At 50.0% G+C, this 24700-nt stretch overlaps 1 protein-coding gene and 1 long non-coding RNA gene across 3 annotated transcripts in view; one reads left to right on the top strand and one right to left on the bottom strand.

Moving 5' to 3' along the window:
- Positions 1-24700, bottom strand: part of LOC126537928 (solute carrier family 45 member 3-like) — a 159846-nt gene that overhangs the window by 77786 nt on the left and 57360 nt on the right. The gene's annotated exons all lie outside the window — the stretch shown is intronic.
- Positions 960-24011, top strand: LOC140217378 (uncharacterized). The gene is made up of 2 exons (XR_011893930.1): positions 960-1237; positions 23800-24011. It is a non-coding gene; the product is annotated as an uncharacterized lncRNA (long non-coding RNA).

Genomic DNA, 24700 nt, shown 5'->3' with positions numbered 1-24700 from the left:
AGGATATAGTCGCAACCGACACACCGCTGGAAGTCGCGGAATGCCCCGCGTAAGCTACACTACGACGAGAAGCGACTGAAGAGCCAATAACGCGGCTCTCCTGACGTCAGACTTGCCTGCCGGCGCAGCTTGTGGGGACGCCCGCGGCCTCATTGTGTCCCCTGGATGTCCAGGTATCGGGCGGTTGCGCTCCCAGCGTTGAAAACCGTGCGGTCGCACAATGACCTCGCGGTAGAAACACGCAAACACAGCACGCACTCGACGAAAAACAAAAAAAGAAAGCAGCCGCAGCAACCGATCCGACCGTCGGAAGCTCTTATTCCGGTAAATATAGGCCACGCTGCGCCGATCTTTCTCGAACGTGCCAGCGACGACGAAACGCGGGTTTCTTTCTCCGGCACTGACGAGCTCGCTTCTAAACAGCCGCGAAGCTGCAAGAGCGTACACGCAATCAGAATAGGAAACTAGCCGTAACAGACAACAATATAGCTCAGCTCCTTTCTTTCCAAGTCTTAACTATTCGTATACAGCCGGTTATCGTTTTCTTTCTTTTTTTGCCCTTTTTTTTTTTAAACGTGTTTCGCAGCGGCGCGTACAAACAAGCGAATTCTGCGCAATGCTTCGCTGGCGCGTGCGTGCTTTCTTTCTCTCTTTCTTTATTTCTTTCTTTCTTTCACGTTATTCGTCAGCGTTTCTCTAGCCACGTGCGCGAGTGGCTTTTCAGCGAGGAGCGCAGCTGCTTCTTTTCATGATTTTACTTTGTGGACGGCGCGCGAGAGCGAAGGAGGCAAAGACGGTTGGTTACACGGCCTGCCTTAACCTTTCAGAGCCGCAGCCCGCGGTGTCTCGTTCCCGAAGATCTCGTTGCCATTTGCGCCCTCCCAAATGGTCTCGTCAAAAAAAAAAAAAAAAAAAATATATATATATATATATATATATATATATATATATATATATATATATATATATATATATATAAGAAAGAAGAAAACTGCGGAGCGATAAAAACAACAAAGAAGACGCTGCGTTTGAGCACCACCCCGCGCACGTGTTAATACTCCGGGAACGATACGCGACTTGTTCGAGGGATAGCGCCGTCAAGGAATTACAGGTGTTTTCGTTACCCGAGAAGCAATAGGAACGCTGCCACCAACGAAAAAAAAAAAAAAAAAAGAATATGTTTATGACCTACGTCAGCTACAGGATAATAATGAAAGAAGAGCTGCGGCCTGAATGAGTAAGTTGTCGGCGTGGAATGTTTTCGTTCTCCTTTGTCTATGTGTCACGGAGTTGGGAGCACAAAAATAAGCAAACCAATAAAACGCGAATACAAGCACTTGCTTTCTTTCTCGAATTCACGCGTAAATGTCGAGAACGAATGGCGAGGAATACGAGCAAGTGATTGCTGTAGGCAGTAGGCTATCATTTCAGTTGCGATCGAGCGAATTTCTCCCAGCTGCTCGTTGCATTTACTCAGGCGCGAACTGAGGGGAACGTGAGGGCAGACGAAGGAACAGCAGCGTCAACAAAAACACGACCGCCGACTCAATTTTATGGCTGCGCATTTTCGCCTGTAATGACATTTATAATACCGCCACAGTTTGAAAGCCGAACTGACGAGAAGAAAAACAAACGCAGCGCATTTCGTTATCGCACATTCCACTGGTATGTAGCGCATTCCACCTTGGGTTGCAACGGCGCGCAGCGGTTACCAGATAGGGACGGAACCTGCCCGACCGGAAAGTGCGCCAGCTCGCGAGAGCAGTGAGTGGTAGGGAGAAAAAAAAAAGAACAATACACGTTGGGTATGTGCCGCAGCCACTCAGGACAACAACAATAGAGAGTTTTAGAATAGGGGCCCCAAACGTTTTGGGGCCCCAAAGAAATAGCGTCGAAGCCACTGCGCATGCGCGAGACGCAAACTGCGTTTGGGTTTTGCGTGGGGAACGCTATTTCACCGATTTAGCGGGAGCTCAAATAGCGTTCCCAAAAGCTTTGCGTGAACAAACATGGCGGCACCCATCGAAGCGACGGCTCTAACCTAGCACCAAACTGGGTTCGATCCGCGGTAATGCGTGAAGTTCGCAAGCTAGGAGAAGTGACTGCAGTTATCGCTTTCTCTCAACTAGCGTGTGTTATGAAGATTGATTCATTAGACGCCGCTGATTCCGAATTCTAGTGTGGATTTTATGGCTCGTAGGCCTAAAGGCTCAACCAGACGTACGCGTTCCAATGCGCCCGCACGCGCCGCACCACGCCTGGGCGCGTACGGCGTCAGGCGCGGAGGCTGTTTCGCGTGTCGGCGCGCGGCGGCCTGGAGACATACAACCGCTAGGATTTTTGCGCCCGCGCCGGAAGCTGCCGCTCGCGTCAATAGCATGACGCACCTCACATGATCGCGGCAAGCCAACGTCACTTCCGGAACGACTCTTCGCGCGTTCAGGCAAGCCCGGGCAAGCTGCTTCAGTACCTGGTGATGCTATGCCGATGCTGCTGCAGGTTTTGCCGGGCTCACAATACTCATATTAGGTCGCAGTTGAGCTGAATGACCCACAAGAAGTCGTAAAATATGTTTCTGAAATATAAAAACAAATTTTAAGCTAAAATTATTGTGTTTTCTTGCAATACGTAACATTAACGTGGCCGTTAAGCGAAGGCTAGACTGCCTTGAACATGGCAAGCTAGCAACACTGCGCCGCCGCGACGAGACGCGCGGCTACGCGCGGCAACTCGTGCATCGTTTGGGTGCGCGCCCTCTTCCTCCGTCGGGCGCGACGTGACGTCGAGTCAGCGCGGCGTGTGCGGACGCATTGGAACGCGTACGTCTGGTTGAGCCTTAACACGGCCAAGCTTGGCTGGTGAAGGCACGTAAAGTTGGTTTTGTTGCTCCAAACTAAGCACAACTAATTGTTTGCTGCTTGAAGAATAACCTCTAAATTGTAACTAAACGCGAATACACGCAACTCAAGATTACTATTCATATCATAAGATGGTATATTTTATTTAATTATTTTAATCGTTTTTCTTAGACGCCGTAGTGGCGCTGTCAGCGCAAGACGCTATCTGCAAACGCAAAGCCCTATTCTAAAGCTCTTCACTCCTGCGTGCCCCAACGCTAACACCCGCAAAGCTCTTTGGGGCCCCAAAATATTGGGGCCCCTATTCTAAAGCTCTCTAATAACGCCACTTACGCGATAAACATCACAGATGCACGAGGCCGCGCAGTGCAAGCACGGCCGCAGCAGACACCGGATGCCGCACCAATAGCGGAAGTTGAGGCAGTCACGTGACCGGAACTGAACCTTTAGGTCACGCCCTCGGAGCGGAGGCGATAGCAAGCAACTCCGAGCGGCGGAGATAGAAGATGGTGCTAGCCGTGGAAGAAGCAAGGGACAAGGAGATAGGCACTGAAGCCCAAAGAATCGGCCTATACACGTGATCGCATGTCAGAGCGTGCGGTAGGTTATAGTTCTCACAATTTGCAGGCAGATCTGCGGCAGTGTAGCCGAACAAAAGTGCGCATCGAATAAAAACTGCCGGGAACCAAACAGTGGACTTCTTCGATTTTCCACTTCTGGCTAACCGCGGGCTGCCAGAGCCAGCCAGAGCGCCTTCGTTTTTCTCGGGTTGCTCCGCCCACCCAGCGACGCACTTCCGCCGGGCGTTTGTTTTGCTCGGGCTGGACGGTTCTGGCTACCCGCGGGCTGCCAGAACCTGCCAGGACGAGTTTGGTCTGGCTGCTCTCTGGAAGTCCTCTGGCTAGCAGACGACTAAAAGAGGCGATGGGCGCTCGCCGCCATCTTTGCTGGGACTTAACGGATTGCAACGCGGGCGCTTGAGGACTTACATTTACCTCTCTCAGCCAACTGTCTACGGACATCTTCGGGTTTCCTTACTTCTAGCGTTATCTTTTCAGGTGCTAACGCTCCGTTCCGCATAGCGAAGTGGTGTGAAACGAGCCGTGGTGAACCGTTTGAAGCTTTTGTGTGTGTGTGTATATGTGTGTGTGTCCCCTGATTGCTTCTTCGCGGCGGTGAACCGAGCGCCGCGCTCTCATGCGTGCATGTTAACTGCATCGTGTTCCACGTAAGTTGTAGACGCTCATTCACACATTGCGGTACATTTTGGGTTCGTCTTTCACTGGTGGCGTTCCTTTTCACATATCTCGCGTACGTATATATATCCTTTTTTCTGCAGTTAGCGAAGGCTTTGCAGCTAGCCCGTGTTCGCTCCGTCTCTCCGTCCTATGCTTTAGGTGGCAGCTCGAAACCGATATCTGTTCGAACTGCAGGCCGTTGATATAAGAGTACATTGATTGCACTCGGTACATTAGACACACGTACATTGGCTCATTGCTCTCATGATTGCGACCAATGTTTCTCGTGTGAAACGTTTCGCTAGTCACAGGCGACGTGCATTTTCATGCGCCAGCCGCGTCCCCAGCTCCTTGGGGTCAAAATGAGAAGCACCATCAGCCACAACAAACTTTCTGAAATCGAAGCCCATGCAAGCAGGTCGGCGCGAAATTTTATGCGTATGAGACGTACCCGATAACCTGCTTATTCATGTCGTGTGATGACACAGCGCCAACTCATCAATGTCGCCGGTGGGCGACGTGATCGCGGCGAACAGGGATCCTCCAGCTATCGCTTTCGAGTATACAATCACGATTTCGCGTCTTGTCATCCGCCGCGTCGGAGGCCATCTGTTGCGCTGCGCAAGCCGAGGTTGGCCCAGTACACGTCCTGCGCCGAGTCGGGCGAAATCGCGCGAAAGTGATCGTATTCCTGACTGCAACTAGATATTTTCAAGCTGGTAACGCATAAATGGGCCGACTATGCCGAGCGCGCGCCGGCCTCGCCGGGCGCTGCCATGCTGGTAGCATGTTTACATTTGGCCAGCTGTACCGGCGTTCGATTTTGCAAACTTCGGGCAGGTTCGGGTTTTCTTGGGATCCCAGCCCACGTGATTTCCTGTCAGAACCGGAACTAGCTGGCTGCCATCTGGCTGCCAGAACTCCGAAAATTGAAGAGGCCCAGTACACCGGCCTGCGCACTAAGCCGGAGAAGGGGGGGGGGGGGGGGGGCGGTGACCGTATAGGCGCATTGTTTCTGAGCGCTGGATTTATATCGGCCAAATGTGAAGCCTCAGCCGCAGGGAACACATTTCCAACGCATTTGCGGCGTGGACGCCAGCCGGCGCATTTGCGACGGCGTCGGAAACAACGAGGCAACCGTTCCCACTCGCTTGCCGCCGAAGTTTGCAGAACTATACAAGCGAAACACGCACGGAAGTGGAAGTGGTACGCGAAAGAGGCGCGGACAGCAGCCTCCGAGACGAGGTAACGCGCAGGTAAGGGCACGCGCGATCTCGGAGGAAATGCGCAAAGAAATTATGGTCGCACAGCGTGCTGAAATCCGAACTCACCAGAAGCTTTCAAGAAGCCTCGCTGGGTGTTCTTGCTGTGCAGAAAATTTACGTAAATGCCACACTCTGGACCTGTGACGTTTAACAGGCTCTGGCTGCGAAGCGCCACAGTTGAGATTTGGCGAAGCAGATCGTATCTTGTGCTTGAGAGGTCAATGAAATATGCCGTGCGCTCGTATCTGCCGACAATGAGCAGTGCGAACGCGGAACATATACCTCAGGAAAATGTTCCTTGACATTCGGGCTTAAGACGCATCGGAAAAGCTATTCGAATGCGACGAATCAAGTGTTTCATAGGAACCAATTCCACGAGCATCCCGCCCTCAGACCGCACGCACATGGCTTCTGCATTTGTCTCGCCATTCACCAATGGCGAGACAAATGCATAAGCAATGTGCGTGCGGTCTGAGAGAAGGCTCAGCCACAGCTCACGCGCCGTTCTAAGCAAAGGGGCGACATGGAAAGCAGTCAGTGTGCAAGCGAGGATGTCCCGATAACTCAAGGTCTGCGCGCTTCCAGCCATGACATCACAGAGGAAACTAAGAGCTCGTAACTTTCAATGGCTGACGCAGGCCGCGCCTAGCGACAGGGTACATCAAAAGAAATATGTAATGCTGAATATCACTGAACTCATTTCCATCCTAAAACATGTATATGAATGGGAGCGCCGGTCTCCCTCGATGACATCACATCCGCAGTCTGCAGACCTGTTATAGAGGGCGAGCGAACCCGCTTTCAGAGGAACCGGTGGAAAAAGGATAGAAAGCAGGGAAGAGATTGATAAGACCGGATCCGTTAACGGCGTAGATAGGGATGAAAGATAGATAGCGAAGTTTTGAGGAAGAGGGACAAGGTTAAGGATATGTATGCAAAAAATGGTACATTGATAAACACGTATACCATACCTGATTAATTCAAGCAGGCTAAGATCTTACGATCTACGATTACGGCTTACGATCTAGATCAGATAGGCAAACGGCTGGATAGCGTTAGATGGAGTAAAATCTCATTAAATCAAGCAGGCTAGGTCCCCGCCCTGTTTCAAAGGGGATGCAATAAACATTCTTATCCTCATCATCGAGTAAAGGTCACTAGATAAGATTTATGGTAGTGCCATCCTCCCTTGCTCACACCCTTGCTTTATTGCTCCTGCTACACGAAGCCCTGCTAGCGCCCCCAAAGATGCCAATCCTCTCGGAACGCGCGCGAAAAAAAAAAAAATGTAGTTTGTGCCATACTGCATTTATTATGAATAGTACTTTCGAGCCTGTATTGCGGGCATTAAATCCCTAGGCATGTGAATGCTGGCGTAAGCCATGCTACGTGAAACACCTTTGGAACCTTTTTGGGGCACTATATTTATTAATCAGTGCGGCCACGTGGAAATCCCTCGTGCCAATCACGGAGGTTCCATGGCAGGAAAGCGCGAAGAAGCAGAGGGCGGCGGTCAGATGAAAGAAGGGCGCCACCTTGAAATTTTTATCCAGGGACTTTACCTTCACGGATAGTGAAGTAAGTTGGAAATGCACACAGTCAGGTTCGCGACGATAATTATTCTCGCAGCGCCGACTGCAAATTAATGTCGTGCCTTAGCTCCGCTTCCCTCAGGTTGAAACAATGGACGTACCTTTAATTAAGAGTGTTTAAAGAGCACATGGAGGATGCTAAAAAAAGAACAAAGGAACCGTTTGGAGGCAACCGGTTAAGTATCGGCTTCAAGATAATCCGCAAAGCGAAGTGGGCTTTCCTTCCGCTCTGGAACGCGCCCTCGGCACCCAGGAGTCGAACCGGGTACCTTGCGGCCAGCTGCGCTAGAATGGCGCCCCAGCCACGTATAGCATGCGCGAAAGGTGACGCATTCCACGCTGGCATCTCCAACGATGATGGCGAGCCAGATAACGCTCGTTAAGTAGAGTAAAGAGAAGAAAAAAAAAAGAAACGCACGTTTTGTCAGGTTCGCCTAACGAGCGCGTCTCGGCCGGCGCCGTGACTTTAATGACCCGCGGCATCATTGTTCGCGGCAGAGACAAAGCCACGCTGCGCAGCATGCATAAACCGCAACGCCCTGCGGGGGTAGGAAGGGGGAGAGACGTCAACGTCACCGCAGCAGTTGGCCCAAAGACAAAAAAGCCCGCAGATGAACAGAGAGATTTACAGATGTACACATACGCTCACAAACTGCGGTACTATGACTCGACAGCTGTTTCTGCTCAAAGAGACGCTCGGAATCTGCAGCAACGAGTCGCGGGCGCCGGCTTTAGCTTCTCGGCGCACGCCGCAGTGGCAAACAATGGGGCCCCGATACGGCTATCAGCGATTGCGTTATTGCCTCAGATGGGAAAGAAAGGACGCTATGGTGCAACAAACGACTGTGAGAGGCTCCGGGCGTGTTTCAATTGTAGATGCGCGTCAACATTTGCAGAGTGCTCCACATTAGGTACAGGTTACTTTATGAAGTGTTTCTGTACGTCATACCGGGCCCTACCCCTCTCCCATTCACTCTTATTGCTCCTCACAGTCATACGTAGCTGAACTCGAACTGTAGCATTCGCACAGCGCAAGCAGAACGGCTGCAGAATCGAGCAAGACGTTTAGAACGCAACTATACATCCGGGAGGTCGCCTCAGCCTTGCGCAAGTTTCCGATAACTACTGGCACTGACGCGCGAGCTGCAATGCCCGGACTACATCAGATATATTACCGTGTGCAGCACAACGCGGAATCCCAATTCTCTTGTCACGTGATTTACAGCGAACCAGACGGCTGTCGAGTAAAACCATAATCCTCGTCGTGGCAGCTGAGACGTCCAGCTGGCTAGGACGGCACGGTCGGGGACTGATTGCCGGCCAGAGCGGCTGCGTTCCAACCTCGCAAAGAGATGAATGCGGCGGTCGCGCATATAAAACCAGTTCACGTTTTTAACGCGACAGCGTTAAGGAGCTCGTGTCGCAGAAAAGCCGATTTCGTCGGCGTCAGCGGCGTTGGTCATGAGCGAAAAATGGCGAAAGGCAATTCATAAATAAAAACAACGTGCAAGATCGGCTGGGTGGGAATCGAACCAGAGTCTACGGAGTGTGAGACGGAGACGCTAGCACTCAGCCATGAGTTCGATGGTTCAAAGCGCGACAAAAGCGCCTCTAGCGAATGCGGTGTTGCCTTAGAAACGTGCCGTATAAAGTTATACTGCGGTGTATAACGGTAATTATGAGCATGTAAATTACAGAAGTCGCAGTTAAACCAGCAGCGAAGTACGTTTCCGCTACATTTCTTCTGCGCTTGGCGCACACGCAGAGCCATCTTGCGGCAAACACAGAAGACCCACTCCTCGCAATGTAAGGCACTGCCCCGACAGGTGGTGCGCCACTCACCCGCTTCTTCCCTTCGTCTCGTTTGAGCGCATTGGGGCTGTGCTCGGACCGGTGCGAGGATGCCCCAATACCCTCCCTTTTAATAAGTTTTCTCGCTCTCTCCCCTTCCAACTTCCAGCGTGCGTCACTCGAACCCTCGTGTTTAGGCGACGCGGCTCCTCTTTCCACTCACAGCGCGATTCCTAGGTGCAGCGTCCGATGCGGGACGCCTCTGACGTGATCGCTGCGTCGTAGCGCGTCTGGTGGGAAAGCGTCCCCTGCGATGTGTGCCGTGCTGCTGGCGAGGCGCCATGCGTCTGCGTGGTGCTCCCAAGCAAGATAGAGGGCGATCCCATCGAGGCGTCAGCCCCATGATAGCCTCCACCTTCATGGCGCGTCGCGGCCCGGCTGTCCGTGCCGATCACTACACTCGGCTCGCGTAGATCGTTTCTCCCTCCTAGACACCGAGTTCTTTGGTTCGTTCCGCTTGCTCAGGCGCACGTTTCGTCTTTGTGTGACTCAAGAGCATGCCGAGCGAATGAGTGGGCGGTGCGAACGGGGCGCGATAACGCTATCGCGTTCCACTCTTGAAGGCGAAGCTTAAGCATCCTCCAATTTTTCTGGGCACCAGAGCGTGATAGGCAATGAAAGAAAGATTGCAGAAACCCTCGTCTACTTTGACACTGCTGCACTTTAGAGAACCATGAATGGTCGAACTTGACCCGGAGTCTCCTACCCAGTGCGCATCTTTGTAAACGAAGTTGACACAGCTCTATTTTGGAAAACCCTAAGTGACCAAGTGAACAGAGTCTAATACACCGGTGCGCAACTTTGTAAGTAAAACAGTGCGCAACTCTGTAACTAAAATTGACACACCTGCACTTTAGAGAACCATGTAAGTGGCCCAAATTAGCGCAGAATCGCATACCCCAGAGTGCAGCTTTGGCAGTTGAAATCAATCGATCGATACATTGAATTTTTTTTTATTTCTCACTCATTCGAACGAGGGTAGACTGAGACTAAAGGCATAAAGCCTGACAAAGGTCTCAGCCCCCACGAACAACATTAATAAATTAATCAGTCAGTCAATCACTCAATCAATCAAAATTTACACAAGTATAGAGAAGTGGGCGAGTTGGATTACGTTATTTACGTAGGAGCGCAAAGAACGGAGACAAATTCGAAAAAGAAAGACGGGACGAAAGTAGCGACGCCTCTCATCCGCATGTTCGGCATGGACCGCTTCATATCTACGCTTCCACCAGCTTTGGTCATGACGCTTTGAAAACATATGACTCCGAAAATTTTCAGTGCACTTTGGAAACGCGCAACGTGGAGGGGACAAAGACGAAAGCCGAACGCATACACTATATATATATATATATATATAACCATTTCTGCGTGTCATTTCATGTTTTGCAATGATGAAAAATCGCTATCTGCGCAGAATAAAACCATATACATCAAATACCATATTGCGAAATTCGTCCGTGTTAAGTTAGAAAAAATCGCCAGAACAAAACCATACTTTCACATGTTCCATTTCATGCCGTTGAAAGGAGATTTAAAGATCCTGGTAAAATCTTGCGACAGCTATCTTGGATGTTTCGGTGCAGAAGTTCTGTTCGTCTCATATGTATATACAGCTCATATTCTAGGCGTCATGAATATCGTAAGTGTTTGTGAATCGAATATGATGGTGATTGCAGTAAACGTGATGCTTAAATGCTTTAACAATGCCACACTAACTAGAAGCTCATTAACTTAATCCCCTTGATTAAAAATAATGATGACACTTCGAAATGAGTTTGACATGAAATAAAACGGACAGTATCACAACATGCCAAGACTAAAAGAAAAAGAAATAACATTAGCAAAAACATGCATCTTAAAGACAAAATTGGAAGAGATTTCGCAGAATTATTGTAGTGGCGGTATATGACCAGGAATTCTCGTCTGTATCCTTTTTTTTTTTACATAAATCGCCCATCGAGAACGCGACTGAGCAGAGCTACGTAGCGAGTACAACGCGGAGAGGGTGAAAGGCAGTGAGGTTACCCGGGCCTGAACCCGGTCGGTATCCAATAGATGAGCCCCATGACATTCGACACCTTTGTCAGTCCATTTTCTTACAGCATACCGTCTCTTTACGGAGTCAAAGAAACCCTCGAAACGAAGAAATCGAATCTCAAAAACAAATGTTTTGAAAAGGGGGGGGGGGCACAAGTACCAGACGGCGGAGCGAACGTGCCGGCAGCGCGTGGTTTTCCGAACTCCTGAGAAATGGCTTTCTAATGACAACCGTTCCCGCCGCGGCACAAGCGGCGGCAGTTGAGGGGATCATTGAAGCGTGTATTAGCATCCACGTGACTCACGCTGCTGTGCGGAGGGCGGTGGGGGGGGGGACATGCACGGCGGATCAGAAGTAGATTATAGAGACTGCGGGACCGGCGAAACGTGCAATCAAGTCAGTGCATTTCGCTTAGTGCTTCGCGCCCTTCCCCCAACCCCCTCGCAGCTGCCAACTTCTGCATCAAAGGGGCCGGTCGGGCCCCTTCGTGGCTTACCTCCGCCGACGTACACTGCATAGCCCAGAAGAACCTGGTGCCGTCACGCAGACAGCGATGTTTCTCAGCGGCGGGCCTGTCCGCTTTATACGCTTCGTGTCAACGAACCGAAACAAGGAGAGAGGTGGGGAAGGGGGGAGCGCGGTGGAAAGAAGCGGAGGTTACAAACAAACGGTGGCCTACAGTGGCCGTCCGGCTTCGCAGGGTAAGCAAGCATTTGCGAGACGGACGATTTCTTTGGGCTGGCATTACCTCTATATATATACAAGCACTGGTGTGTGTGTGTGTGCGTGCGGGGGGGGGGAGGGGGGGCTTGAATCCATGGTCCGAGTATATGGTGATCGAATAGCTACAAAAATAAATAAAAAACTTATCTGGACTGGAGTTCTTAGGAAGCTAGAAAACCTACACTACAAATGAGCATACCATGCACTAAACTAAATATAGGCTGCTCTGTTTGGTCACGTTTTCTCCTATAGAGATAAATCAACGTGAACCTTTGATTTCAATTTAATATAACGTTGCACAACCATGCTTCGCGACCCCTTTCAGTTATGGGAAGTTGAGGACGACGTAACTTATTTCGATTTGTCGCTGTCAACGTATTGATAACTGTGTTTTCTGAGTATTCGTTAGCCCCACATTCTGAGTATTCAAATTAGCCACACATTCCAATTAGCCACGCAATGTTGAATTGTGTGATGTGGCATTTAACCACGAAGCTGAAAAAAAAACGGAATAAATATGAATGTTGTTGTTTAGTGGCCTCTTTTTCCCATATTGACTGCTTACTCATCGCCTCCCAAAAACAGGACCTTATAAAGGTACTATCATTCAAGTGTGTATCCACAAGCCTCACTATCATTGTCGAGGCTTTCAAGATGAAAAAGAAGTAAACGTCCAACCAGGAACGTTACCATGATGTTAGGTGGCAAAGTTTGGCCAAGCTAGCGTTCTCTTTTAAGGCTCAACTAGAGGCAAGAAGCACGTCGAGTATGCTCGTCATTTTTAACGAAGGTTCATTCAGTCTTCCGCAAAAGTAAACACACGGTACCCCTGCTGTCGCTTTTGAACGCACGTCAAACGAGCGGCCCACACAACGAGGGCGCTTGACAACCGTCGCGACAGCGTTTGTTGTGAGCACAAGGAAGTCATCAAGAGTCCCAATACGCCAATTAAAATCTACAGAATCCGCCCGACACACGAGCTCGGAATTCTCGAGACGCCGCCGCAGCGTGACTGCTGTCTGCGTTTGTTTATTCGCGCACCGCATTCAACACAAACAGTGCGAGTTCTCGCTCGGACGGTGGCGGCGCCTTTCGGCTCCCGTTGGTTGTACTTTCCTTCTTTTTTTTTTTTTTATTAAGCCGTGATCAAGAGTCGCAGACATCACGTCAGAAGTCCCTTACTTGGAGATCTCCTCCTCCGAGAAATAGCAAGACGATTCCAAGGAGAACCTCTAATATGTGCTATATTTAGTAGATTCACAGCGTGAGATGCAACAGTACAGCACGCGCTTCGTAGCGACGTAGGTGTCACAAGCAAAACAGTGATCCCCGGACCTGAATGTCCCTGCGTTTGTTCTTTCTAGCGGACATTGTATAGCAGCTAAAAGCAATGTTTTTCTTTCGTTCTTTTTGTTTTTTTTTTTTTAGACGCGGCCGTGCTGACGAGCTTGCGAAACACCAACTTCGGGCAGAGGGTCTACAACTGCGTCAGAGACTTCCTCTCTAATCGAACAGTAACCGTAGTCCTTGCAAGATTGCGCAGTGACAAGTTGATTGCGCAGTCACTTTTCAGCGTTGCAATGATGAAACTACCAGAGAGACTGCACGGTATTGCGGGACTCAATCATGCCATTCACCCAGACCGCTAAATTCCAGAAAACGGAAATCCAGAAAGCGGAACTGGCGAAAGAAGAAACACCAGAAGCGGAAAGGGTGTGCGGTACGAATCAGGGAACGTCGGCGTACATCAAAGGTTGGCGCAACTTATAGCAAACGCAGCGATTGCGCGTGGTGAAGGTGCTTTAACGGCGGCAACAGTTGGCTGAAGATTCGTGTAATTGGCAGTACATGGCGTTTTCTACCCTCAACACCTATTCGGAGTTTTCAGGCGGAGCGCTGCAAGCTCGCGTCCCTGTCATGTTGCAGCAGTGATAACTGCGCTGAGCTCACAGCTAAAACTACAGACTATTAGAATCTAGGCTGGTGGTTTGCTCGAGAGCACGTGCCCTTTCCATCGGTGTCTTTGTTTTCGGCGGCGAATGCCCGACCACCACCCAACGACCACCACGCAAGCGAGCGAAGGAGTCAGTGAAAGCCATCTGCTTTCAATGTTCTTGGCCAGTCGCTTCTGAGCAAACCCGTCGGATTGGACCAATGGCCACGGCGCGTATCGCTGCTGAGCGTGCGGTCGCGGAGTCCGAGTATACGCCGACAATTCGGCGAGAGCGTGGTAGAAATTAATCGGGAGCCCTTCGCAACGGTACGTGTCGCAAGCTGCGCGTTGCTTTGACGCGTTGAACCTAACGGACAAATGACCCGTGTGCGATCGGACACGCACCTCCTACATGTGAAAGGCCAGCGGTGCTCCGAATCGCAGCCCATCGAGTCTCACGGGTTCGCTATGTACCACCCGTCTGTGTTTACCAGGTCTCATCGACCCGAAGAAGATGGCGCGTACAAAGAAGTCAAGAATGGAAAGGCCCGGACCAAAGCAAGAGCGGTTGGCGAGGGCGATGGCCTCCCTCCACAGACGTAATGGTGCCTGTGACCTTGGAACTCGACACGGCGCGTCCGCTACGTAGTCTGAACGGACGGCCACCAGATCGATTGTCACGTCCCAGCCACAGGCCATCTCTGTCCTCGTTCGGGTGTTTCCCTATGGCGATTAGTATATTTTGGCGTTTCCTTCTTTAAACTACGATGAGAGAGAGAGAGAGAGACGCCCGCCGCGGTATATATCTTATAGTGGCTATGGTGTCGCACTGCTGAGCTAGAGTTCTAGAGTTGAAATCCCGGCTGTGGCGTCCGCATTTGGACGTGATAGAAACGCAGACACGCCCATGTAGATAGGATTAGGCGCACGCTAAGGAACGGCACGTGGTCAAATTATTCCGTAGTCCCCAATTACAGCGCGCCTCATTGCGAGATGGTCGTTTTGGCCGGTAAAACTTCAAAATATAATTTCATATCGATATATACAGAGTTTTATAGGAAGCTGGAGACGTTAACATATATTATGGCTGGCTCATCATCCGGCAGGATACGCTAGGTGTGCACGCAGATTATGGCATACATATTGATCACGGAAACAGCGCGACACCCATAGTACATATATCACACTAAATACATATGCACAAAGTTTCGTGAAGGCCTGTACAGACCATCAAAAAACCAGCAGCGCTTTCGTAGCGCGGTTATGCACGGGTGGAGCTCCCGCACTTGAAACTATACCGCGCACCTTTGCATCATTTTTGCGCGTCTGTTTCCGTTCAGGTGCCCAGGTGTGGCTATTATTACCCTTGTTCTTTCTTTAATCCCATATACAGTGATGATATGTGCCAAAGTGTATGCACCCTTCTGAGTTACGGCGCCCACTGCTAAAGCGAAATATGACATTATTTGCAATTGCATTAATGGAAGTGCCACAAGGTGCCGTTTCGGTGTATATGTAGTTTTTTTTTGTGTGTGTGAAACCGAGTGATTTGAAGGGGAAGCGGAGCGTACGTCTTTAATCCTCAAAACATGTTATTCTTACTCGCCGATGGCTTCAGGAATGTTTCGACACATCGTCAGCTACGAGCAGCTTTGTATCTATGGAAAGTTAGGGAGGCGCAGGCATCTCCGGTTCACACGGATCTTAGCGACACGTGTATTATCTTTCAAAACGTGCACGGATTAGGAGTATAAATTACCTGCTTGCGTCGTTTGGTGCGATTGGACAGCGAAAAAAATTTTCCACACTGTTCATATCGCTGTTTGTCAATGCACTGAGTTCAACTGAATTATGCTAAAGTTCAAAAGGCTGTTCATGTCCCTTATGCATGCTTAGACATACGTCAGTGCCTAATATCAGGTAATTCGCAAAGAAATCAGATGCACAATAAGGTACCAGTAATTTCTAACCAGATATCCTAATTCCATCGCGATTGGGATGCCAAGCAATACTCGATAATTAGTGTGCTCTTAAAATGTGGCGATTATAACGAATCGACCTGCTGTGGCAGCGGACGCGTCTGTCACGTGACTGTAGAGATGAAGGTCGCCTAATGTCACTTGACAATGGGAGCGCATCCAGAACGTGAGTCTCGTATGCGAGTACAACGCGCGCGCAGGCAAACGCGATGGAGTTATCTGGAAAATTCAAATCTCCTAGGTCCGGTTCTTAAAATCGGCGATATACGGAAACACTTGAACTCAAGTGTTTTCTGCCAGGCTATCAAGCGCACGTATACTGGCCGCGTAGGGTGAAACCTGCACGTGCGTGCCAAAAAAGAATCACATCGTAGCTTTCCCAACGCCCGGCAGGAGGTGTGAAATTTTCTAACTCAGGCTGGTACACTGCGTTTCGGGGCTGCAGAATGGTAGAAAACTGGGGCTGCGATGACGAATTAGGAGGGCTTTCTTCTTCCTTTCCTTTTTCTCTTGTGTTTCATTCTTTTCTCTTCTTTTTTTGCATTTCACGCGAGTTTCATTTCGTGAGTGGTGTCGCGTAGCTGAGCCTGCTCGTGTCACCGCTTTGCTGTATGATCACTCTGCCTGCTCGGAGTCTCCTTCGAGTCTTCAAGTTGAAGTTGCGTGCAGTGAACCAACCACGCTTGAAGGGCTCTCCGGCGTTCCCGGTAATCTTACTGCATTCGTGGTGCACGCACGCCTGTACGAGGATCTGAGCGGCCAACGCGCTTTCTTCCCGCGCGAACACAACTTCGGCGCGGCCACCAGTTCAATACTCCATCAGCTGGGGGGCTCCCCTCTCCCGCGCAGCAAGCAGGCGGCTCGCGCAGGTGGCAGATTGAAAAGGGCACGCGCTTGCCGCTCCTGGAAGCGGCTCGTCTGCCGTTGCTCTCCCGCAGAGGCGTCATACGAAAACGAAAGCAGCAGCAACGGCATAAGTGCCGTCGCGCGTCGCGTGAGACGAACGAACGCCCTCCCCTCGCAGCGAAGGGCTAATCGGTCAATTATGTCGCCGCACCTCCTCGTCCGGCCTCTGCTCAACGTGAACGAGTAGGGTTCGACAACACGCGAGCATCACTTTATTTCTCTTTCTAGTCCTCTCTCTCTCCTCTCTGATTTTGCAAGAACCGTCCCGAATGAATTGCCTGAGTCGTGCTCCCTAAAGGGCTGCAGAAAATAGCGCCTGTTCCTCTTCACAATTGCACTCCCTCTCACCGCTGTTCTCCACGTTCGTCGTTCTCTTGGACGATTGGGGGCTGTGAGATTTTGACGTAAGGCAGCTACCACACATTAAAAAGGGTATCAAGTAACCCATATCAAGGGTATCAAGTAACCCAACGAAGAGTATAAAAAGTGGCTGGAGGATTGGTAAAAGACAGCAGTACAAACGAACTGCCAGTGCCGGAAAAAAATATACGTGTTACGTTCATTTGTCCCCACGGATGTGAGACACTTGTCAACGTCGCGCTCCACAGGGGAAGGACTGCCAACTTCCGGAATGAGATACCAACCGTCCTCCGGTGGGTATCCCAAAGCTGTGCGAAACTGCGCCGTTAACCCCGAAGCGGCGTTGGGTGCGTCCATACGTAGCGGCTCAAAAGAAGCGACGGAACCTGGCTGGTGCACAAAGCAAACTTCTGGCGCATGTTTGGCACGGTGCGCCAACTATGCACTGAAAGCCTGTGAGCTCTAATTTTCACTGTTGTCATGGCCTGTTGGCCTTAGCGTCATGACAATAGCGTTGGTGTCATGTGGCCCAAATCGGGTACCTTGTTTCACAGCTAACCACTGACAACAGAAACAGAAAATGCGTTTCAAATGTGTCTTACCGTTGCTGCTCAGAACTGCGATTCCAGCGGCGGGCGTGCAAGCGCATAAAATTCGGTTATGAACGCGGCGTTTCCGCTTCACTGAGTGACGACTGATTTACAGTTTCTTGTTCTTTCTTTTTTTAGGCCGCGAATTCACCAAAAAATCGAGCGAGGGTATCACACGTACTTGGTAATGAGGCAGAAAGTCATAAGAAAGTCAATAGGAAAGTCATAAGAAAGTCAATGCTAAGGGTACATGTGTTGCATAGACGCAAGTGCGACTGTATTTTAGGCTTTCGGCCAGCTGTTGGCTTGGTCGGTTTAGAACAATGTCGATCAAGAGGGGCAGCTCCGTCAACAAAGAGGTTACGTTGCGTTGTTAGGTTTAGTATACGGTAAAGTCCAACAGTCGTCCATTTGTAGCTTTCTTCGATACGCTTATACATTTGTTCGTGTTAACATCTTCCAAAAGCGCACCGAGTTAAACCTCAAGCATAGTGACTTAAACAAAACAAAACAAAACAAAACAAAAGTCGCAATTTCACCGAAAGGGCAAAGAAACGAGCAAGCGCATGACGTCACATGAACAGATCTCGCTCGGTGACCACGAACGCTGGCTGCCACAGCGCTGAGGTTGGATCCATCGTGATGCCTCTCGCTTCACCGCGTCTCGGAAAGTTCGGACAACGCCACATCCGAAACTGGGTGCGTGGGAACACAGCGAGCACTAAGCTACCAGCCATCCCTGATCGGCCTTAAATTGTGCACCGGCCACCGATTACATCCAAAACAGGCGGCGCGTGGCCCGTGTATGCGCTCCGCCGCGCTGACAGGCGCGAGCAGCCACGGCCTGACTAGAGGAGGAGACTCCCGATGACCTGTACCCCCCACCCCCCTCCCCTTGCCCTAACGCGTCCTTGATCAGTCACCGTGCGAGCACCCCGCTCCCCTCCCGTTTAGCGGTCGCTTGATCACGTCACCTCCAACACGTCACCTCCAACGACGGCACGCCTCAAGCCACCACCCTTATCGGCTCATGGGCCTCGCACGCACATCATGCACGGCACCTTATCGCATTTGGACTTCATAAGGAAGATCGCGGCGACGGTGAAGATTTGCCTGGAGCTCAGTAGGAACGCTAGTATGCTTACAGTGGCATGAGCACAACGCTCATGCGAGCGGAGGAAGGCTGCCGCCCCTGGCAGCGTTGCCATCTCGGGCGATCGCTTTAGGCGATAGTTGCAGATTTCGCGAGACTCAGCCCACGATAACCAGATATATATATTTCTTTCTTTTTTTCTGGCGTTTGCCCGACCCTTGTATGAATTCGTACAGTGCCGATTCTCGTAAAATCTCGCGTAATTGAAACAAAAGGCGACGTGAGAAACAATCACGAATTACTGAAAAAGAAACGAAACGCGCAAATTAGTTGTTTTCTATTCAGATGAGCAAGACAGCTTTATTTTAGGAGTACTGATAGCTACCTTTTAAAGGAAACCTACACTGGTAACAACACTTTCGCAATTCTGGAGAGGCACCTGTTCACGTGGCGAGTGAAAGCGCACTTTGACTATCGACGTACAAATGTAAACAGCAGCGTAGCCGGAGATTTCCATGCTGTTTACACGGTCGAAATGTACGAGTTTAACCCCGTTCGGCGCGGCGCTTATTCTTTGTCGTGACGCATTTTATTTTTGGGACGACTTAGAAAGAATTATTAAACAATAACTTCCTCTAACATCTTACGTTATCCGGTTCCTTCTTTTCAAAAAGACAACCAATAATATACTATATGATTTCTTTAGGACTTTATTCATTATGGAGAAGTCGCATGATCGACAGTCAAGCGAGCCACCGAAAAGAGGCTGCTCAAACTTGTAATGTAGTCGGAACATTTGATCTCGTTCCTGAGTGCATTTCGCTTCTGTACGCTTGTCTCTGTAAGCTCGATTTTCGAACTTTCATTGGACTGCATAGCATGTGTGCATTTGCTTAATATGTGTGTCTACATGCAACGTGACTAATTTTCGCATGACACTACACTCATCACTCCATGCAATAAAAAAAAATTCGGCCTGGAGCAGATGGTAAGATACTAGGTTCAGAAGCGTTAGGTCGTAAGTTCAAGTTCCCGTCAGAGAATATTTTTGTCGCTTTGCATTTTTTACACAAATTTACATAGTCCTAAGGAGTTATCTGTTATATTTTAAATAAATATTGATCAAGAACTACCAACAAAATAGAGATGTCAGATTACAGGACGTCCAAAAATACGACAGACTGAAATTTGCCGTTGTGTTTTTGAACATGGGGAATATTTAAGATAAAAGGCATGCGCTGTCGCTGTTTTGTTTGATGACGTTTGTTTGTGGGCTGCCATTCTAAAAATCCGGAGGAATAGTTTTGTCAAGATTGTAAGACCTGGCGCGAGCAGCTTTAGTGATAGAATGGTGCGGCAATACAACCCGCATATACCGCAGGTCATATAGCATGCATATGGCATACATACACCTAAGAATACGAAACCTCACGGCGACGGCGAAAATTCGCTTGGAGTTCCCATATAATTGTCATCGCAATCATTTCAACAAAGAAGCCTTCACAGATATATGCCAGTCTAACAACTAATGCTGAGAGAGCGACGCTGTTTATATGCGAGATCCCACACATTTCAGAAATACTACAGATCTGTTTGTTGACCCACGGCCACGCTCGAACGAAGCAGCAAGCAGTGGTGGCTGCGTTCTCCTTTCTGGCTATTCTTGGTGGCGGCAGTGACGGCTCCCGCGCAGGCGGCGTTGTAACAACACGCCGTCTGGTTTCACAACAGCAGCTGTGCAAACTCCTAGCTGACCTCCATCGTATAATAGCTTCTTGGTTATAACGCCACGTGAGAAACAAAAATTACGGATTGCTGCTTCAAAAAAATATACCGCGAAGACATCAATGCTTCCACCTTCGAGAGTATTGACCGTCATGGGGCTTCGTCCGGAACGCTCATAATACGGCGACACTCGTTCGCAGCTAAATCGAGCTACACGTAAGTGCTATAACCACACAGACTTCCAGGCCACGGGAGAAGTGACAATTTTGCGCAGTCGCCGCGAATAGCGTGTCATTATTTAGTATGCTCTGGCGGGGCCTGCAGGACGAAAAAAAAAGGCTGTGGGGACACTAAAGCTGGAACCCGAACTGGTCCGTGTTCGGCTGTTCACTATTGCGGAGAGCCGATCTTATATCCCAACACTCCCATAGCATACTCCGACCTCTGCGGCAGACCCCACCCACGGGCCAGTACGGGCTGCAGCTTTGTCTCCGCCTCCCCCCTCCCCATGCACTGCCCCTTGGGTGTCCTAAACATCCTGCAACTCAGGTGATCTCATTAGGCCTCCGCTTGGCGGTTCGATGTGATCTACTGCAACAACAGTAAAAAAAAAAAATTCAAGCCTCGCCGGGTAACAAGGGAGAGGCCGATACACGCCGAATCCAGGCGAGCCTAGTTGTACAACCCAGACGGAAAGCCCAACGAGTTTGAATGTCCACTGTTGGACATTCCGTCTCGTTGAACATTCAGGCATCACTTGGACATTCAGGCAGCAAGCGCCCACGATGAGACGATGATGAGACGCTGGTCACGTGGGAACACGAATGCTGAGTGAGGTGCTTGGTGTACCACGGAGAACTAAATTTATTCTCAGCCGTAATACCCTGATGCGTTACCCGCAATATGTCGGGTTGGCCCACTCTTAGCTGACCTCCGGAGAGGCGCCGGTTAAAAGCGAAGTGAGAAACAAAAAACAAAATTGTAATTACTGGCGAAGATAAACACGCAAGAAATTTAATTGCGATTTAGCAGTAAATTCGAGAGAAATGCCTTGCCATTACGTCTCACCTCTTTTAAGATCCTGGATACATCCACGATTAAAACCGCGTTCACCACATTGCAAGTTGTTGTTAAGGAGCTCACTGGACACACGTTCTGCCGCTTTTAGGAGTGAAGTGCAACTGCCGGTGGTCAGCAGCGCACCACCGTCAATTGCAATAAAGAAATAAATAAATAAATATACCACGTGACCAGCGCAGTACACTTCCCTACACTTTTTTCACTTGGACACTCCTAATGCTAACGCATTAAACAGTTGCCGTCTATCCAAATGCAAAGTAGTTAATTATGTTCATTCTATAACCCTCGGTAGTTAAGCGTGAAAAGATATTCGTCACTCTGATGCAGGTTGTGTTGCTGGCGCTTCTTCGATTGACATTAGATGCCTGGCAGACCACCACACGCCGTCGGCCTTCAGCGTCGCCAGGAAAGAGTCGTGGAAGTTTCGCTGTAATATGATATCCGAGCTTCTATATTAAGAAAGATGAAACGTAGTACATAACGCAACCAGAGCGTCCGAATCCCCCAGCACGAAGGTTAGGTAAACCCATCTGGTACTATCCGTGATTACCATGTAGCTGAAAGATCACAGCGCCAGTGTTTAGACTATGATTCATGCCGGAAACTCCGCGGTACCACGTGGTTCGCGATGCTGTATTTTCTTGAGGTCTGTAGCAGTACATAGAAACGTTACCGGAAGTATTGAGGTTTTCCACAACCTGCTTGGCGAGAGAAAAAAAAAAAACGAACGCAGACGAGTATGCGTTCCATGTTAGCTGGTGCGTTCACACTACGCTCGCAGCGCAACATGTTATCACTGCGCAGATCACTTCCAAGGTTGCGCGTTCGATGTATATTGTTAATATGCCTCGGGAACGTAAAGAAGTGAAACTCTTCACAGAAAGGCTGGAGCGCTGCAATGCTATACCGGCGTTAATTTTGAACGAGCGTTGACGCGGCATTATTGCGGAGTATATGTCAAATTGAAAGCAGCGTGAATGCGCCAGACGACCGAAGAAAACGGGCAACACAACACTGACGGGCGTCTTCTAGAAACTGTTCTGGAGCACGGAAGCACGGGAGTCAGGTGCAGCGCGGATTTGTGGGTGGAGCTTCTAATGAACCCTTACGCAGTCTCAAAAATGTTTGCACCCTTTAGGTGGTATCTTGTCCCGCAACAATAATCGTCATCTGTCGTGCCCGCATTTCCTTTCTTTAACCTTGCGAGCCCGGTTCTTCGACGTCATGAACCGCTTGCGCGTTAGCGTGACACAGCATTCTCAACAGGAAAGTAGCGATCGCTGAGTTTTCAAGAAACGCAAGTAATTAAGGCAGATGAAGATTATGGTTGTGGGGCAAGGCAGGACCCAAGGGTGTAAACTTGTTTAGGAGCGTTGGCTGTCACCGCGTGTACACGAACTTTTGAGGTCGTTGGCCAACAAGCGACGCTCCAATAGATGGAAGCAAAAATCCGAGGTCTCCTAAGCACTTCTTAGGACTTGTGAATGGACAATCCTTAATGTGCAATGAACGCCGGTGGGCGGTCCTTCAGGGCTATTAACTCCTCGCGGGCATGCGAGTGCGTTGAGACGCTTGGCCTTTAGTCAAGGCCGGTGCACTTCCATCAGTGATATGCTACCTTGCCCGACTGCCATAGAGTCTAATGGAGACGCTCCCGAGTTAAGTAAAACCAGGGTGATTTTGACGTCACCGCTTTCGTCACGCCAGGCTCGGCAACGGAAATTTCGGTCAAAGTAGCATGATGCCAGGAAGGAGAGTGCACAGGCCTGCTATATAGTTTAGCCCAGTGGGCATCACACTCGGCCTCTGAGCGCGGCGTCGTAAGACCGAAACTCGCTAATGCCAACGTTCTTCCTTTCGCATTTATTCTGTTCTTTTATAGATTAATTTAATTACAGCGATTATCGAGCCGAAGTCAGAACGCAGTCGAGAAAGAGCTTACGCGGACAAGGAACGCGCGGATAACACACAGGCCCGCGTGAGCGAGGGCGAAGGTGGCGCCGCGGAGATATGCCCTCTCCCCTCACGCAATGCCTGGCGCGCCATCATGGCAGCAAGTGACGCCGTCGAAGCGCGCACGTAAGAGAGAGAGAGAGAGAGGGAGAGAGGGAGGGAGAGAGAGAGAGAAAGAGAGAGAGAGGCAAAGGAAAGACAGGGAGGTTAACCCGAGGTTATCTACGGTTGGCTACCCTGTACTGGGGAGGGGAGGGGCTACGACCGCACGTGACGTGCGGTCGTAGCCAATAGGAACTTAGGCGCTGCTACAGACGCAGGCCTTTTCGCTCAGTGAGCCATTTGATCCTTTCGCTTCGAGGCGTCTACGGAGATTTACGCGCCCCCGAAGCTACGGTACACAGACGGCCTCGCATTCCGCCCTAATCAAAATGCGGCCTTCGTGTCTGGAAATCAAACCCGCAACCTTGTGCGCAGTAGCGGAAAGTCATAGTCACGGAGGCATCGCGGTGTGAGTGTTTACCTGGATGACAGTGAGACGAGGAGTCCTGCTACAGCTATAGGTATACGGAGCATCAATGAATGTGTGCTCATTTTTCATCGTATACGCAGGGCTGATGGGGCAACGAGCGTGCCAGGGGCTGCAGTGCCACAAAGCGTGCTTTGGCCGAGACGGCAACCATGCTGCCTCTCGCTGCGAGAGCAGTTGAAGCAACAGGAGCAGCGCAGAAACAGCTGGAAACCTTCCCGAAAGCAGCCCTTTCGAAACACTAAAGAGAAACGCCTAAATCAGTTTAGACTAATAAATTACTGTTTCAAGACTTCGTCTTTTCGTTAATTTGGGGGTTGAACCTTTATTATTAGAACAGAAAACGAAGGCAAACGTCCCGTTACTCGAACTTCGCGCCGGATGCTCAGCGCCGGTGCGTGAGTGCCACACGACCTGTTTCAAAGTTCACGTTTGGGCCGCGTTGTGACGAGCTAAATATCCTCAAATCTTATTACCAGGCTTACATTTCGAAGTTGTTTAGCACAGAAATTAGTAGTATTTCTTCACCGACGAAAAAAATGGCCTGGGCCCGAAAAGAAGCCCTCAAAATTTATGAGGTCATGGAGCGTTGGTGCGGGAATTTGAAAGCGGCGCCGTCACCCAACTTTCGTGTTTGCCTTGTTTCTTGCCAAACCCCGCGATAACAATGGTGTTTTTTTTTTTTTGTTTTTTTGCACTGTAAACGGGTAATCTAATAACACGTGACGTCCAAAACATGGCGGCGTGCTTCCGGCTACTGCACTCATTTCCGGTACAGCCCACAAACGCGTAGCCTTCGAGATGCGTTCATATTACTGCTGTGAAGCGGTCGCCGGGGCGAAGAGGGGTGGGGGGGTGGGCGGCTAGGTTGGAGCACTTACCTCTACGGTTCAACTCGTTTTTCTCTCTAGTGTTCCTCTAACAATATGCGACGGTGCTCTAAGCTGAAGTTGGTAGCAGCGAGTCTCTGAGGCGAACCTATCA

This window comes from Dermacentor andersoni, chromosome 4 (genome assembly GCF_023375885.2).
Source record: "Dermacentor andersoni chromosome 4, qqDerAnde1_hic_scaffold, whole genome shotgun sequence".
Lineage (NCBI taxonomy): Eukaryota > Metazoa > Arthropoda > Arachnida > Ixodida > Ixodidae > Dermacentor > Dermacentor andersoni.
The sequence above is the reverse complement of the archived record's forward strand: the minus strand, read 5'-3'. Positions and strand labels throughout refer to the sequence as shown.